This window comes from Heliangelus exortis, chromosome W (genome assembly GCF_036169615.1).
Source record: "Heliangelus exortis chromosome W, bHelExo1.hap1, whole genome shotgun sequence".
Lineage (NCBI taxonomy): Eukaryota > Metazoa > Chordata > Aves > Apodiformes > Trochilidae > Heliangelus > Heliangelus exortis.
The window spans coordinates 14,268,433-14,285,974 of record NC_092453.1 but is presented as its reverse complement, the minus strand read 5'-3'; the positions used below and the strand labels follow the sequence as shown (position 1 = coordinate 14,285,974).

At 43.1% G+C, this 17,542-nt stretch overlaps 1 long non-coding RNA gene across 2 annotated transcripts; it reads right to left on the bottom strand.

Annotated features, from left to right (window-relative positions):
- Positions 1-2,389: 2,389 nt before the first annotated feature.
- LOC139789276 (uncharacterized) lies at positions 2,390-17,433 on the bottom strand. 2 transcript variants are annotated; one of them, XR_011723112.1, is made up of 5 exons: positions 17,268-17,433; positions 12,932-13,141; positions 11,994-12,116; positions 8,392-8,474; positions 2,390-4,157 (listed from the first exon to the last, which is right to left on the bottom strand). It is a non-coding gene; the product is annotated as an uncharacterized lncRNA (long non-coding RNA). The 2 variants fall into 2 exon arrangements; XR_011723111.1 differs by lacking the exon at positions 2,390-4,157 and having other exon boundaries at positions 5,353-8,474.
- Positions 17,434-17,542: the final 109 nt, after the last annotated feature.

Sequence of the window (17,542 nt, the reverse complement as noted above, 5' to 3'; positions counted from 1 at the left end):
GCTAAGGTGCTGTTAATTTAAACCCCACAGAATAACTCACTGGACACAGTTAATAGTCAGCAGACCACATAGGCCAGGCTTTGAAAGCATTTAATATTCACTGAAGTGCTGCTTGTATCCAATTATAACTCACTACTTGCCATCTTAATAATTTAAATCTGTCCACTCTTTAGAGAGAAAAAAATGCACTAATCAAAGACATGAATGCACCTTTTGCTTTTGACAGCATTAAATTAAAACTAAATGGTAGATCTTGAATGAGTTACTCTGCAAGAATAAAGGCACTAATGAGGTAATTTCATTATAGAGGCTCATCCAAGCCTATGTGAAAACAAGGGAAGTAAATGGAGAGGAAAGCCGCCGAGGAAATTAGGGTTCCTTCCACACTAATTAATGTTTTGGGGCATTTAGTACAGGCACCAAATTAACTGCTCCAAAGAACTCCATTGAAAAAAAAAAAATACATTGTTGCCCTGCCATGTAATTAGAAGACAGTACAAGCAGAACACTTAATGAGTATAAAGCCAGCCTTAAACTTATTCTGCCCAGCTTCTGAAAACATGCCATTGTGGAGGCCTAAGTTTAAGGAAGCACCAGGCGTACAATATAGGATTGTTTAGGTCCTTCTGTTCGGTGAGCTGTAAACAGGTAGCCCTGAATGAGAGAGTCTGAGACTCCTGGGAGGCCCGGCTTCCCAGAAAAAAAAAAAGGAAAAGAAAGGCAAAAAGAAAAAGAAGAAAAAAAAGAAAAATAAAAAAGAGAAAAAGAAAAAAAGGAAAAAAGAAAAAGAAAAGAAAGGCAAAAAGAAAAAGAAGAAGGAAAAAAAATTAAAAAAAAAAGGAAATAAAAATAAAAAAAAAAAAAAAAAAAGAAAAAGAAAAAGAAAAAAGTCTTAAAAGCATCCAGAGAGACGAAAAAAAAAGGTGAATAGGCCCGGCACAGCCAGCGCAGCGAATGCTCACCGCTGTCTTAAGTGATTACATGATGTTGTGCCACCCCCTCTCATTGAGTTATCTTTACACTGCTTTTGTCTTCTCTAATTGGAGCTGATGAGGTGCTAATTGGTTGCTTTTTTAAAAAAGCACTACTTAAGCCCCGGCAAACAGAGTAAGACAGCGTGAGTGGAGTTAATGAGGGCTTAGGAGAAAAAAAAAAACAAAAAACCAACAAACCAAACCCAAAAACCCACGACACACACAAAAAACCCACAAACAACCCAAAACCCAGCACTCAATCAACCTCAAAACCCAAACCTGGAACAAGCCCCCACACGGGTGTGCAGCATCCGAAGGGATTTACCGGCACGACTTCCCCGCGGCGAGGACCACGCTCCGGTGCCGGCTGTGGGTTCCGGGCTATCAGCCACCGGGCGAGGGCACCCGAACACGGCTTGGCGGGCAGCCCGGTACCGGGGAGCCGTGCCAGGGCACACGGGACCCAGCGGGCTGCCTCACAATCCCCCTTGTGAAAGAGGCACAAGTGGGCCAGTGGCCCCGCTGGCCGGTCGGCATCCGGAGCAGTGAGGAGGGAGGGATGGAGGGATGGAGGGAAGGATGGAGAGATGGAGGGAAGGATGGAGGGAAGGATGGAGGGATGGAGGGAAGGATGGAGGGAAGGATGGAGGGAAGGATGGGGGGATGGAGGGAAGGATGGAGGGAAGGATGGAGGGAAGGATGGAGGGAAGGATGGGGGGATGGAGGGAAGGATGGAGGGAAGGATGGAGGGATGGAGGGAAGGATGGGGGGATGAAGGGATGGAGGGAAGGATGGAGAGATGGAGGGAAGGATGGAGGGAAGGATGGAGGGATGGAGGGAAGGATGGAGGGAAGGATGGAGGGAAGGATGGGGGGATGGAGGGAAGGATGGAGGGAAGGATGGAGGGAAGGATGGAGGGAAGGATGGGGGGATGGAGGGAAGGATGGAGGGAAGGATGGAGGGATGGAGGGAAGGATGGGGGGATGAAGGGATGGAGGGAAGGATGGAGAGATGGAGGGAAGGATGGAGGGATGGAGGGAAGGATAGGGGGATGGAGGGATGGAGGGAAGGATGGAGGGATGGAGGGAAGGATGGGGGAATGGAGGGATGGAGGGAAGGATGGAGGGATGGAGGGAAGGATGGAGAGATGGAGGGAAGGATGGAGGGATGGAGGGAAGGATGGAGAGATGGAGGGAAGGATGGAGGGATGGAGGGAAGGATGGGGGGATGGAGGGATGGAGGGAAGGATGGAGGGATGGAGGGCACCTGCCCCGGGTGACACAGCCCCAACGGACACGAGAGCAGCAGCAGGCACTGGGGGACACTTCTGAACCACCGTGTTTTCAACAGACGGACTTGGATTAAATGAAGGAACCTGTAAAGTGTTACCTTTACAAAAGTTAAAACGCTTACTATTTGGTTATTTTTTGTTTTGAAAATATTCTTAATATAGTTACTTAATTTGGACATGTAAATAATAACTTTGAGAATGTTTTCAATAACAACTCAGATATGGAAATACCCTGAATATGTTGAACCCCATGAAGAAAATTAAAATAGTTTGGGGCTTTAAAAAATATTTTTCATGATCTTAACAGGTTTTTTTTGTTGTTGTTGTTGGTTTGGTTTGGTTTTTTTTGGCCAGCCTTATGTCAAGTACTGCTGTTACAGTATTTAGTGTTAAACCTGTCACTACACTTGGATCCAGAGGTCCTAGTTTTGCCACACCCACGTACATTTCCTAAAAGAAAGTTTAAAGTAACATTGGATATCATATTCTATAGGGGAGTTATACTGCCTCCTACATTTCTAGACCAATTCTGAACCTCCCAGGTACTCAAAATACTCTGGATCTTAAAGAAGTACACAAGAAGTACCTGGTCTATTGCTGATGCCTACCAATACACTAAAATAATTATGTAAGCTTTCTGAAACTGACACTGCAAATGCCTATGTTAGGCACAGTCTTCTGCCCTTTCTGATTTTGCTTATATGTTTGTTTTTCAGTAGCTGCAAGGCTGCATTTTTAGAAGTGATGCCTTTGGGGCTGCAGGGACAGGTTTCCCAATCTTGACAGGTTTGTCCTCTCTGTCACAGGCTGTGTACCACCAGGCAATTCTCTAAATCCTTCAAAACTGCTGAGTGGTTTCACACTGGACAAAAAGAGGAAAGTGAAGTTGAAACTACAAAACCTAGGGTCAGCTCAAGAAGACAATGCACTTTCTAGTAAGGCTCAGATGATCTATTGATACTGAAAAGAAACAGTCAGGGTCCCCCCTTTCCTTACTTTTTCTTTTTTGCCTGTCTACAGCAGTAGTTAGAAAAAACCAATTAGTTTGCAAACAGCCAGTTACTTGAGTATGTTTTTATGCTTGTTAATTTGTACCCCTATTCACATTCTAAACCAGATTCTTTTCACTCTAATGCATGGTCACTTGCTTTTCTTTCTGTTGTCATGAAAAGGAGGGATTTCTTTCTGGCTGGTAGAAACTTCCTAGTGAACAAAATTACAATTAATTTCTCTAAAGATGTGTTTTTAGAGCCACCCATCTATAAAATAGGCAACAAAGCAGAGCTCCTTTGTTTAAGACTGAAAAGATGCAGAGCTGAAAAAAATCTTGGATCCCCTAAGGATAACTGAACAAATATCTTTTGGGTTTTTTTTCTTTTTGCCATCCATGCACTTAAAAATCTTGGTGTGTTTTGCAAGGCAGGTATGGTTGTGCCCACAGAGGTCTGTGCTCTCGTCACTGCTGCCTACTGTGTTCTCTCAGAATGCCTGCAGGAGGTAGTCCCTCAGGTTTCCTTTGTTTCCCATGGGATTAATAGCTTCTGGTTTACCACAAGCCAGTGTGACATGAATTGTGAAATTACACGCTGTGCATGCCAAGATGTAATCCTTGAACGTGTTCTATCCTCTTTACACTTCCTCCTCCAGTTTGCTTTTTGCCTTGCTGCTGTTGGGAAAGATAGAAAGATACTATCCTGGCCCACTCCCTTCCTAATGAGCATGGCTAATTGTGCAACAATTTAAATAGGAATGACCTCCATTTTCTGAAGGTGAAGGTGATCCTATTCTTATGGAACAAAGAGGTGAGAGATCAGGGGTCCTTGCCAAGCTTCTGGCGTTCCTGGTCGTGCTGAGTGATGGCTCCGTGGCTCTGTTGCTTCAACAGCTGCAACCTGGGGGCACACACAGAGGATGAATGCAGCCCTACCACACAGAGGAGCTGGAAAAGAAACACTCACCTGAGCCTGTGGGATGGCGTATTTCATCAGCTGCTACTAATCCTCTTGCTCTGATAGGCTTGGATCTGGAAACCTTGATGTGGCCAACAGTTCAATGGTTGCAAAGTGCATGTAGTAGATGTCATGTGGCAAAGGCAAAATCACATTTGTAATTACTGTTGCACGTGTTAGAACAGAAGCATCTTTTGATTCCTGCTTGGAGTAGTTCCTGAATGCGTTTTCAGGCCATCTCATCTGTGAGCCTGATGCAGAGGCTTCCACCATCAGTGGACAGACAATAAATCACTCATCTTTGACCTTGGAGGGAACTTGGCAGCTACCCCTGCATGAGAGGTAGCAGATGGCAGTGTGTGCTCAATACCGTGGCACAGCACCTTGTGTGAAAAGTGGGAAGCCTCAAAGACACTTGCCCACTGCTGCTGCCATCAATAATGTCCCCAGAGAAAGCAAGCAGCAGAGGAGAGGCAGGTAAGCAAAACCTCCCTGCCTTTCCCTGTCCTCTTTCTTGCTGATTTGTCTCATAGAGTCTGAAAATGGCTCTCCCTCCATATCAATCACTGAAATGTTGGTTCAGCACAACTTGGGCTAATGTTTAATAGGTAAGTCCTCTCAAAAGGAAGTAAAGCCTGCTTATGAACTTCACAAGAAGGGTAAAGGCACAAGGGGTCACAGCAAAGGCCTCTAACACAATCTCTGAAAGAAAAAAAATTGCTGTTTCCAAAGGAAATACCTTTGTGTATTTCCAGAGCCTTCCGTGATACTTCTAAGGCTGGAAAGAATCCTCCCTAGGGAAGGGCGGGCAGGTTTTTTACCCCCGCCCCTTCAAATTCCTCCTCTGTGTAGGCTACTGGTGAGCTGGTCCCCCAGGCTGTGCACAGTGTGCTCTGAGGCACTGCAGGCACTGCGAGCTACTCAAAAAGCCACAGGACAGACAGCATGGTACCACAGGGAGCTGGACCCACTGTGTTTAGAGGAAGGCACATGAATTGCATTGCCTTAAATTGATGAGAGCCAAAGAAACAGCATACTGTCTGTAAGACTCAAAAGCAAAAGACACCTGATTTTTCAGGCTCCATCTTCTGTGTGAGCTCATGGATGCACTGTTGTGTTTTCCAGAGGTAAAGTACAGCATCAGGCTGGGTGCTGCTGCTGGAGCCTGCTCCTTTGGTTTGTCATAACTGGAAACTAATGGGTGTGCTATTAATGAGGAACAGACTTGGCAGCTCAGGGATGGGATGCTCAGGGATTCTATATGCACCACTAGTCACAAACTAGGCACTCTAGAAAAAGCTGCACCTCAGAGAGAGGCAAGAATTGGCTCCTGTGATACAAGATTATCTTCAGTAAGATTATTCTAGCCAATAGAGAATAAAAAAGTGCAATGTGGGGAAATGCACATGACCTCTTTTTTTTTTTTTTTAATTCTGAAAGAACCAAGAATTCTCTCCATCCTTAGGTAATGCTGGATGCTAAAAATATGAACTCTGTGAACCCATGCTGACATCTTTGCCATGTGGGCTGAAATAGGCTTTGTAAGGTTCAGTGTGCCTGAAGAAAGAGGAGGGAGACACATACCAGGCCAGTGGCAAACAGCTGCAAATGGGCAATGTGAGGAAATCAGAAAAATTACACCCCAAGTCCAAGGAGGCTCAGCTGAATGGGGTTAGGGAGTACTAGTGTGGCTGGCCAGGGACAGTTGGGATGGGCTCTGGAATCCTCCTATGGTGTCTCATGTGGTGACCCAGTGCAGCAATTAGGTGGGGCCAGGGCAGCCCAGTCAGCTCTGCTGTGTGTTTGTGGTGTTGGGAGCCCTTGGACCTGGCCAGTTGTGTGACCAGGATGGTGTGAGTGTGTCTCTGTGAGTGTCCGTTTTCCTCTGAGTTCTGCACATTTCTTCCTTCTATTCAGGAGAGCTATTCTCAATAAAAATAAATGTAATTGAGCTTTTAACTGACAGGTTATTCCTTTGGATGCCAAAATAACTAAGAATTCTTTCCTGCTTGCCCACAGAAATTTAAAAGAGAAAAATGCACGTGTGCATGCTTGCACTGAAAACAATCTGGACGGTTCTCCACCCATCAGCTGGTGCTTTAGGGATCATTCCTTATTAGGTCTTTCCCAGTGAGACTGGCAGTTGTGTTGCATTAGAGAAACAATGAAGTATCTGAAAATATGTCCAGCTGATGAGGACGGGTCTACTGTCAGAAGGCAGATAAATATAGCAGAGAAAACAGGCAAGAAAAAGAAGGAAGGTGAGGTAAAATAAATAAAAGAACAAGTGTAGCAGAGATGAGGCTCAAAGTGTGGAGTTGAAGTCTGACAAGTGAAAGGGATTCATAGACAGAAGAGAGGGAGCAGGGAGAAAATGGGGAGGCTAAAGCAAGGCTTTTGCTGAGGGTCATATGAGCAGTTCTCTGACAGGCCGCACTCAGGAAGCTGAAGTTCAAAGCCAGGGATGCTTCCATGTTTTTCATGGTTCACTTCCAGGTCATTTGATTGAAAAGATTCTAAATTTGACAGCTTCTAATGTTCAAAGAAGTTCGGATGTTTTTAAATCTGCCCAGCTCATCCCAGCTCGAGATAAACATGAATGGGTCAATTGTTCATTTTAATAAAATTTGACTCAAAAATAGCCATTCAGAGATACAGAAGGGTGTGTCAGGAGTGGGTTTCTTAATGAAGAGGAAAATGAGGACACCCAGTTTTAAAAATGCTTAATAAAATCAGGAAACGGCTGAATGTTGTCACTCTGCAGTCCCAGAGCTGAGTAAAGCATAAAAGGGGGTAAGTGTGAAGCAGAGGATGAATCACAGAATTCATCATATACATCCCCAAATTGGAAGGGATTCATAAGTATCATTGAGTTCAACTCCCTGGTCCTTGCAGGATTACCTAAAGCTAAACCATATGACTAAGAGTGTTGCCAGACCCTCCTCGAACTCTGACGTCAGAGTTGGTGCCATGACCACTTCCCTAGAGAGCCTGTTCCAAGGACCTGCTCAGTGAAGAGCCTTTCCCCAGTCTGAATTTCCCCCAGTGCAGCTTGATTTCATTTGCTTGTCTCCTATTGTTGGCCACCAGAGAGGGAGGAGATCAGCACCTCCCCCTCTGCTGCCCCACTTGAGGAAGCTGTAGGCTGCAATGAGGTCACCCCTCAGTGATGGGGTCACCCTTTAGCTTTCTCTTCTCCAAGCTGAACCAGCCAACTGCAGCCACTCCTCATAAATCTTTCTCTGGAGACCCTTCACCACCAAATAGTTTCATGTCCTTATACTGGGGTACCCAAAACTGCACCCAGTTCTTGAGGTGGGGCCGCATCAGGGCAGTGCAGAGTGGGACAGTCCTCTCCTTTGACTGGATGTGCTTGATGCACTCCATATATCAACGCTGTGCTTGATGCACTCGATGACAGAGTTGGCTCTTTTGGCTGCCAGGGCTCACTGTTGACTCACATTTGTCTTGCCATCAACTCAACCCCCCCAGATCTTTTTCTGCAGGGCTGCTCTCCAACCTCTCGTTCCCCAGTTTGTACATATAACCAGGATATCCCTCTCCCAGATGCAGAACCTGGTACTTGCTCCTGTTAAAAGTCACACCATTGGTGACTGCCCAGCTTTTCCAGCCTATCCAGGTGTCTCTGTAAAGTCTCTCAAACCCTCGAGGGTGTCCATAGCTCCTCCTAGCTCAGTATTGTCGGTAAAGTTACTTAATGTACACTTGATTCCCACATCCAGATAATTTATAAAAACATCTAACAGAGATGGCCCTAAAATTGAGCCCTGGGGAACCCCACTGGTGACCGGCCACCAGCCGGATCTGACCCAATTTACTATAACTCTTTGAGCCCAGCCTGTCAGGCAGTTGCTCACCCCAGGTATGATGGACAGGCTTGTCCAGCTGAGTTCTGGGCATTTTATCCAGAAGGATGCTGTGAGAGACTATGTCAAGAGCTTTGCTAAAATCCCAAACCATCACATTTACTGGCTTCCCTTGGTGACCTAGGTGGGTGACCTCTCATAAAAGGAAACAAAGTTGGTTAAAGAGGACTCTCCCCTCTTGAACCCATGCTGCACAGAACTAATGACTGCCTTGTCTCAAGAGTTTTTTAATAACTCCCAAAATAACCCTCTCCATTATTTTATCAGATACTGAAGTGAGACTGACAAACCTGTAATTACCAGGGTCTTCTTCCTTCTTTCTCTTCTTGAAAACTGGGATACAGTTGACTGGGATGTCTCCACACTCCCAAAGCTGTTAAAAAATAATGGAGAGAGTTCTTGCAATGACATCAGCCAGCTCTTTCAGTACCCCAGGATGAATCCATGAGCTGTTGTGCCACACTGCTTGCCCCTTGGGGATCTAAAGAAATTCTTGCATGATGAGATACTTCCACTGATTTCTAGCAGACACTTACAAAAGCTAACATTACCAAAATAGTAATTGCTACTGTGGGGCTTCTGTAGTCCAGATAAGCAATTTCATTTTCCAAATATGTTAAACTCTCAGAAGTTCATTTATTCATCTATTTGTGGATTTAGCCACCCAGTCCAAGCATCCTTTTGAAATCTGGCCTCTTACACTATGCAGGCTGTAGAAGGACATATGCCTTTTATTAATTGATGACTACACAGTATTTCTAAGATTTCATCTTGATCTAAGAATAAAAATTAGCAAAGTATCTCCTGGAGAAAAAAATCATCTGTGATGGCATCCTTTAATTGGTGGCCGAGAAGCATGTGCCTTATTCATGTCACCTGGTTAACTGACCTGCTGTTTATTTTGGAAACTGGAACAAATATGATCATAAAGCCATCTGTGAAAATCATTTACTTCCTTTACTCTGGAATGCCAGCACCAGCAGTATATCCTTCAGGAAAATGAAAAAAGAAGGCTGGAATTATTTAAGAAGTCAAGAGCCTGCTAAACAATAACTGGTACCTTAATGGAAGCTTAAAAGCCTCACCATAACCTGTTCGTGCATTCCTCATCACTTTGTGAATTAATCCCAGAGTTCATTTGTTACCCTTGGTAAAATTTTGCTTGGTACAACTGCCAGATCAAACGCTGAATTGAGTCAAGTGAAGCTAAACATTTTCTTTATATCTAAATTTGCAAATGGCTCTGGGATTCTGAGACTAAATGCTCTAGTATGACTTAGAGACAATAGGCACCAATATTACTTTCCAGCCTGAGCTCTGTTAAGTCAGGCAGCTTATTTTTATTTGCTCCATACCAAGACAAATTAATATCAGAGAATGTCCAAATGATTTTTGGCATAGCTGAAAGCTTTACTTGGCCTTGCTCAGCAGAGAACTGACATAAAAGAGGTATGCTACAGAACATTCCTGCAACAACAAGAAAAAAGACTCACTGTACTGTTTGATTCAGGACACTTTATTCTAGAAACTTTGGTGTTAATCCAGACTGGGGGAACCATAGACCTAGTGTGATTGTTGGGTTTTCCAAGGTCTGGGTGAGCTTTTTATTGATTTGCTTTTTTGCTTTTTTTTTATTGACTTTTACAGTTACTTTTGATCCTTTTCAATCAAAACAACCAGAAAAATTATGTTATTTGGTGCTATCTGTACAGCATTGTCACGTGCAAACAAATTGTTGTTTCCAACGCTGCTCAAGTCCTTCAACTGAAGTGGTAAAAACAATTGAGGAATTAAATATAATTGTGACTTATTTAGCCTGGAAATGAGAAATATGAAGAATAAAGCAGTGCGATGCCTATCATGGGAAACAAGTGTCAAGGAAAGATGAAATTCTGAGAGATGATCTGTCCTGCCTAGCACCAGGAAGACACAGCAGCACAGAAGCTGCTCCTAAAAAAGCCTTCATGGAGATTCCATGGCCTCATCATCACTCTCTCCAGGTACTCAGCGGGAAAAAAAGGCAAAATATCCACTAGTATTTTGCATAAATTCTCCTTGCCACTGTTTCAATCCATTCCTTATTTAAGGCCACAGTTTCTTCCAGCTACTGTGGAAACAGAAGGTAATTTTCCTTCTATTTTTTTGTCATTATTGTTGTGGGGTTTTTGGTGGGTCTTTGGGTTGGAATGGCTGTGTCTAAATTCCCCCAGGGCAAGCAGAGGTGGCCTAATGCAAAATGGCTTGTTTTTATGCCAAGGCTGCACATGAAAGAAAAAGAGATAAGGTGTTATAATTTATATTTCCATAGTGGAAACACATTTCCAAAAAGCCTGTCACAAAGATAGAGGCACCTGTATTCCAGATGCAAGAATGGCTAGACTGTTACAGTATATTGCCTGACATTACTGTCATCTGCTTATAGCAAATGTAGGGAATGCTTGTTTCAAAGAAAGCTTTGCAAAATGCCTGTGCAGCTCCCTCTCTCACAGATCACAAGGGACAGCCAGGGTACAAGTGAACTGAGAAAGCATTTAATACCTCGTGGGTTGTTCCTACTCTTTGTACTCTATAATATTTCCATTATGCTGCTTTATAGCACAGTAATCTGATTCCCAAATGTTTCTTGCATTACGCAATGCCTGCATAGTAACAAAAAATGTTTAAGCCACTTCCACTGGAAATATTACATATTTTATAGGAATAAAAGCAGGTGAGAAAAGGAATCTCTGAATTGGGCGGGGCGGTAATTTAAAATTAAACATAAATTTGAAAATTTCTCTGGACTTTAAAATAAAAGCACTGCTTTGTTTTCAACAGGTTAAACATATGAAATTTCTATCATGTTTCTCTTGGTTAATAAATAATATTAAAATCCTATATGTATAGATTATACTGTATCAAAATGAAGCATACAAAAGACAGAATACCCTATTTTGAAATAGTACAGTGTTAAGATAAAAGATGTTTTGCCACCTAGTGAAATAAGTCAGAATATTCTTCCCAGCATCTAAATTGTCTGAAATAAATACCTTAAAAAATATTCCATTTTGACAGTGCAACTTTTTTTCCACAGAAATCTTGTTTTGAAATGCTTTGATTACCTCCAGTCAAACATATTTTGCTTCCCCTATGTCTACTGCTGTGTTTGTATATAGGGTCACTGCTCCCTTGGCTTAGGTATCTTCAGAGACAGACTAGTCAGAAGTATCAAAAACAAAAATTTACATCCAACTTGGCAAGATGCACAGGCTTACAGGTAGTCAGATGTCTTAGAGATAACTTCAAATCCCTGAAGAATCAGGTATGACTTCTGGGTAAGTCAGTGAGAGCTGCATCTCCTTTGATCAGCCCTGAAACTTGTTATTGTGGACTCCCCATTTGAAGGTGCACATCTGGGAGTGTTTAAATATAGTAGGAAGAAAAATAGCAGATTTCTTCATAGTGCCAGAAATATGTCATCACCAAGTTATGGAAGAACAACCTTTATTTATCAAGGCCTGCTGAGCTGTAGGGAGAGTGGATGGAGACAGCCTACCCACTGTTTGTAAAGAATCAAAATTAAGGTTAGGAGATTTGCAGAAAAAAATATGACAACAAACAAACAAACAAACAAAACCCCAAACAAACTAAATCCATGTCAGATTCCATTTTTAAAATATTAACATGTTTTAACAAATCAGCTTACGGTTGCTATGCATGAGCTGTGTGGACGTTTTAGCCGTGTCTGTGTGTGTTTGCCCTGTCAACCCCTCCATGAGATTAGCTCCCAGAGCCTACAGCTCTCAGGGAGGGTGTGTTATGTCCTGAGCTCTCAGAAGCCTGGCGTCTTGCTTTTCAGAGTGCTAAATCCATCAGGCTGATTTTATTCTGTCAGAGTTACACAGTTAGTAACCTCTGTCAGGACAAACCTCAGGAAGAAATGAACGTCCAGCATGGCTTGGATGTGGTAGCAAGGGCAGCTTACGCAAACATTGACAGCTCCACACTGAGAAGCCATGAAATCCATGAGTGATGTCTGAAGTAATTTTAGAAAAAAAAAAAAAAAAAAAAAAAGAGAGAGGTTTGTCAAGCATCACTGTTTTGGACTTCTCATGACCTCAGTTAGCAGAATGGTCCCACTGCTGTAACCTTTGCCTCTGGTATTTTCAGTGATAACCAGCTTTGTAGGCATTTGTTTTCTAACATCAAATCATTAAATGGTTAGTTTAATGTCCCCAGTTCTAATACATTTTGCAGCCAGTAACCATTCCCAGTTCATTAACTGACTGACCTCAGCATTAACACCCCCTCTGCTAGGGTTGCCTTGGAAACAAAGCTTCCTGTGCGTAATCCAAGCTTATCTAGCTCTTTATCCTACATGTGACCCTTAATTACTTGCTAAATTAGAATGGTTTTCTGAAAATCACAAGAGGAGGTTAATATGTTCTTCCAGAGCTGGTCAAGCTAAGATGACACTAAATTCACAGGGAATTCAAATTACATGATCCCTGAAGACGTCTCTTTCAGAAGGAAGATGAACTTTCCCAATGGGAGGCAGTGTGCCATGATAATGCTCCTGTCACTCACTTTTCTTGCCCTGCTTGTCCAGCTACAGCTTAATCCAGTATGATCAATGTATCAAGTAAATAACAGGTTGATTAATTATGGTGCAAGATTCAGTAACCACTTGTCTTCTGCAATTAGCATTGTAATTGAAATTAAGTAATACACTTCATGCACAGATTTCTGAGCTAAGAGAAGGAACAAGGGAGCATCCTCAAGGCTGAAACTAGGAAATTAAGAAAATCATAATGGGTTAAAATTAATTTGCTCTGTAAAACTGCAGTATACTTTAAGAAAGTCTTCAGTTAAAAAGAAAAATCACTTCATTATATCCAGATGTCTTGCAGTTGAGATGAAATGGGGCTGGTCTGTCAAAATACTGCTAACAATTTCTGACAATGCACCTTCACCGATTTCATAGATGGAAACTTTAAGAAAAGGTGATGTTCTCCAGGATGTCCAGTGGTTTTCCTCTCCATTGTTTCCTGTGGCACAGTACTTAAAGGAGGGTAAGTCTTTTGGTTCTGTGAGTGCCTATATAAAGCCGTGCTAAGGCTATAATGCAATTGCATGGTCTGAGCTGGACTCAGCTGTGGGCTGTGCCTGCTGAGCTGCTCCCAGGGTGACCACCCCGGGCAGGCACTCACACTCGTGTCACGGACGTGGCTGACAGGGCAAACATCTGTCCTGACAGACCAACACTGACTCCAGCAAAAGCAGCACTTATGAATTGTGTGCGTGTCCTCTATCTCTTATACACGTGGGTCACGAGGTGAATCTTGCATTGGTGTTATGCTGCTATCTAAATCCACAGTTTTTGTCTTTACTGCCTTACATGTTCAGCACCATCATATCTTTGGACATAAATAGCCATGGATGTGTCTGTACCTTATCTCTCACCTCTAAGTGTGGTCTGGACCTCTGCCTGCTCTTAAGACACATGACCATTTACTTTGCTGATTTTAAGACAGCACTGTTAATATTGCAAGCTGTTTTGGAAATCTCTTTGGGCAAAGCCCCTTAGGGGAGGACCCCAATCACCATCTGATGGTAACAGAGATGTGCCCTTTGGACAAACACAGTCTGTGCCTATGCCTATCCTGTGCCAGCTTCTGTGCTGTGTGTTCAGAGGGCTATGCCAGGTCATTTGTTCACCACAATGGCCTTGTGGAAACAGCCTTTCTTGTGCAGGTCTCCTGGGAACAGCACTGTGCCTCAGATTCACAAAGCTCACTGAACAACACGATTTAATGATTCGTTTTCACCTGACATACGCACGGCCTCTCTCCTGAGCAGCAGCACACCTGAAGCCCTGCAGATCCACTTCCCCATATCAATGACAGAGAAAAGAGAAAGGCAGCTTGAGGTTGGCAAAAGCACCAGCTGGGGAACATGCAGCTGTCTTTAAGCATTCCAAAAGTTCATGCTTCTGAACATTACCTTTAGTGACAAGAAACCCCTGGATTCTGTGTTCTGCAGATGTCTACATCTACATGACTGATGCAGCATTTTCACCAGGAGTCTAATGCCTGGTTTAGCAGTTATGGGTTTCTCCTAGCTTGTCAGAGCTTCTTTCTCCACAGCATTTCATGCACTACAAATAAATGTAAGCACAGCCAATGCAAAAACTACGGGCTGTTTCAGCATGCCCCTGTCTATTGTGAAATGTAAAATAATTTGGGTCTGTGTATAAGTGCTTGCTTTCATGGACATACAGAATACTCATGGACTAATCATTAAGATGGGAGGAAACTAGACAGGTAAGTGCAGTCTGCCAGCTGTACTGCACGTTTCTCTTGTGTAAGAAGTATCTGTATTTTACACTTTAGTTACAGGTACAGTCACCAGCATTTCTGCTCAGAAATCCTTGGTTCAACACAAAACATGCTGTAAGTTTGTAAGCATGATATGTGATGGTTCTTCCAACTTATAAAACAGACTTCACTTCGGCCTCATTTGTTTTCTCCCTTATCTTTCCTCTGCCCCCTTCCAATGTGGCCTTTTTAGTGTGTCAGAATGCTCAGACTGAGAGGCTGAAGGATAGATTCACAGGTACTCTACACCCACAGGGTCTACATCTTCCATGCTGAAACCTCTTTTTCTAAGAATAATGGCTGTGAAATGTTACCTGCTTGGCAGGATCTGAGATAGTTAAGGTATTTATTATGATAATATTATGATAATACAGAACTTATTACCCTGACAATGGATCCCTGCCCAAGGAAGTATCTTATAAAAATGCATTCTAGGTGTGTGAGAGGGAGTAGCAAGTGTTAAGCAAAAACATACTCACATGCTCTTTGGTGTTTTTGCTGAAACCTCCAGCATGTATGAATGTGCATTTCTGAGTGAGCTTCTCTCCATGGCTGGTGGTGGCAAATGTTTTCTCAAGTAGAGAAAGGCATCAGTCCCCACTAATCCAAGTAAGTTTCAGACTAGTAAGCCATTTTCCATCCTCTCTGATGAACCATCATCTCTCTGTTACTGTATATGAATTAAAATGTAATTTTCAGGAGACTTCAAGAAACTTGTAACAAATGGGAAACAGTTTTTGTTTCCTATAGGGAGCTCAAGTATTCATGGCAACTTGAAGAGGAAGTTCCCTGTCTCAACAGCTGAATTCTGTAATTTGTGCGACTCAGTGTCACAGTGGATTGTAGAGGAGTTTTCTGTGCCTGGAAATAAGGAGGGTGAGTTTGAAAGGATGAATTTCCATTTTTAAATGAGATTTTAAAAATCCTCCCTGCACAATAACTGATGCAGCCAAGTAAAAATGAAAGTAGAGGTGACAGAGATGTCTGCTTCGGGGCCTTGCTTGCTCTACCACTGATATGAGGAAACTGGCACCTCTGTGATGTCTTAAGATAGTCACAACAGAGGTATGTGCAGATATAGCTGTTTAAAAATTGAGGTGAGATTAATCTCCTCTGTAACCAGACAAGCCACTTACTGCCTTCCTCAGGTTATGACCACACTCCAAAACTGTGACACATGATGATGAGGTCATGTCCTCAGCTAACAGCTATACTGGGCCACCTTCCCACGTATATGCAATTTTAACAAGCAGAACCTGCTTTTGCTAAGTTTGTGCTGTTGAAGAAGGTGGCTTACACACTCTGGTAAGAGTCCTTTGTGCTGGTATAAGTACTGCAAATTCCACAGAAAAGCCTGAAGTGCACCACATCTGCAGGCTTGGTACAGCCACGGGTCCATGTTAACAGAACTGCAACTGACAACAAGTGCAACGAGTACCCACAGCACTGGGCTGCTGAGAGACATCTCTGGCAAATACTATATTTTCTGACGTAGAAGTTATCTCCATGAGGCCAGAGTGATCCTGGCAGTAGGAACTGCAACCCACATGGGCTTTGATGAAGAATTTTCATGCAGTTTGCACTGCTGGGTGACTTCTCAGAGTAGCTACATGATTCCAGATATGTTCCCATGTGTGGGTCAAACTTCCTTGGCATTAACCAAACCTTCCTGGTATCAGAGGGATGAGAGTTTAACCCAAACCTTCCTGGTATCAGAGGGATGAGAGTTTAACAGTGTAAGCGTGCGGGCCATAAGGAGAAGAGATGAAGAAAACTGGCAGAATTTCAGACCTCCTTAACATGGTGGGTGAGTGGGTAAGAGAGAGATTTGTTTCAAGGCTAGTGGTTTTCTAGTTGCTTTCAGTGTGGTTCAGTTATTTTCTTGGCATGGTAAGTTCCAAGATACTGCCAAATGTATGAAGTAGACAGGACAGGGCCTCACGCTGTTCTGTTTGGATCTCTGACGCATATACCACTTTATCCTCCTGAAGTAATTGCAAAATACTGTTATGTTCCAGTGTTCTAGAATTTAACCTGGAAAATTACTTTCCAGATCTTTAAAGCACAGACAACCAGCAGAGTTTTCTGTGTCTAGTAAGCTGGAAACTCCCAATTCCCTTAACGCCTCCCGCAGGTGTACTCCAAAAAATCAAAATCTATTTTCCAATTATTTAGAGATATTTTAGAACACACTTGGATGGAAGACACTATACCAAACAGAACAAAACAAAACACCAAGTACTTCTTTGTCTATACTAACAAATATTAACGTATCACAAATACTCAAGATATTTATAAATCTTCTAAAATTTTTCTCATAAATATTTTGCCTGCATATTTCATTCAATCAATATATTTGCTTACTCCTTTGTGTAACTGAGAATGTACCTTTTACTGTGAATATGTAACCTTTTACTTTCATCCATGCTGTAGCAGATGTGCACCGTTTAAAAAAACAACCTAATCTCTCTGAATGACTCCAAGGCCATCCTCCTTTTTAGCAGGCTCTGAACCTACTTACTGCCTCCTAAATTGCTCATACTCACAGATTAGGCAAGAGAAAAAGAAGGGATGTCTGAAACAGTGGTATGAAATAGGCAGAACAAAACACAAGGGGCGGAAAGACAGTGAAAAAGCCCACTATAGTAGGTGGCATGTAAGCATGAAAGTGGAAGCTCTGTTGGTTCAGGGATCAATTTAGCAGCAGGACCACAGTGGTCAGGCGGACTGCCGCTCCGGTGAGGCAAAGCCCCTGCTCTGGGGTGCGGCAGTGACAAACAAACATCCCTACTTCTCACCTTAACTCTGACACTCTCTGAAGGTGTGTGCCGACCTATAACGATTGTCACCACTGTCAGCTGGCATAGCCGAGGGCACGAGAGCCGCCTAAGGTTTGCTGGGCTCGCTTCCCGGGCAGGTTGATTTCACACGTTGTGAGCCGCACTACTCCGTTTTTCTTAAGTATTTCTGACTCTTCTAAAAAATAACGGATAGAGTCTGTGTAAGCGAGATCCTCGCTGCACAAACGAACGCATGCCCGCCCGAGGCTCCGCTAGGCCCCGGCTGCCAGAGGGGAAGAAGCGGC